The sequence below is a fragment of the Morus notabilis genome, unplaced genomic scaffold, assembly GCF_000414095.1.
Source record: "Morus notabilis unplaced genomic scaffold, ASM41409v2 Scaffold1512, whole genome shotgun sequence".
Classification (NCBI taxonomy): Eukaryota; Viridiplantae; Streptophyta; class Magnoliopsida; order Rosales; family Moraceae; genus Morus; species Morus notabilis.
In genome coordinates this window covers 31,113-31,696 of record NW_010367879.1, presented here as the reverse complement: position 1 = coordinate 31,696, position 584 = coordinate 31,113, and the positions used below count along the sequence as shown (strand labels likewise).

The 584-nt window shown below is 44.5% G+C and overlaps 1 protein-coding gene across 1 annotated transcript in view; it reads right to left on the bottom strand.

The window, feature by feature from the left end:
* The window catches only part of LOC112094553 (mucin-2-like), a 35,689-nt gene that overhangs the window by 7,265 nt on the left and 27,840 nt on the right, over window positions 1-584 (bottom strand). The gene's annotated exons all lie outside the window — the stretch shown is intronic.

Here is a 584-nt window from a genome sequence, read left to right as displayed (position 1 = left end):
GTAAAACTAGAGTAGAAATTGGAGATCTTGGGTTCTTTGGACTTGTTTTAGGACCTAGAACCCGGATCTAGTGGTTTCCCTTTGAAATATTTGGATTTGGGACTGGATTTGTAGGTTTTTGGACTGATTTCCGTGAGCTTCTCTCGCGCAGTCGATTCCACCGGTCGACCTGTGCGGTCGACCGGATTGCAGGCTGACCGGTCGACTGGTGTGCACATTACCAGTCGACCGGTAGTGTTGTACTACTCTGTCACTGGTTGACCGGTGGACACGGGTTTGACCCTGTTTGGCCTGAAAAGTGTTGTTTTGACCCCTGTTTTAGGGGAGAACCTAAATTAGCTTCATTTGGGGACTTGGGATGTAAGGATTAACATCTTTAATCCCTGATTTGATATTAAAACCCTTGGAATTGATTATTGAAACATGAAATTTGATTAGGGCACACTAATAGGAAATCTTGGTATATGATTGAGATTGGATTACTTTAGGACTGAGAATTGATCCTAAAGTGTCGTTTTGTATCAGTGCTCGCTGTGAATTCAGACTGAAGGGGCTTGAGGAAGCGGAAGCCGGAAAAGGGCAAC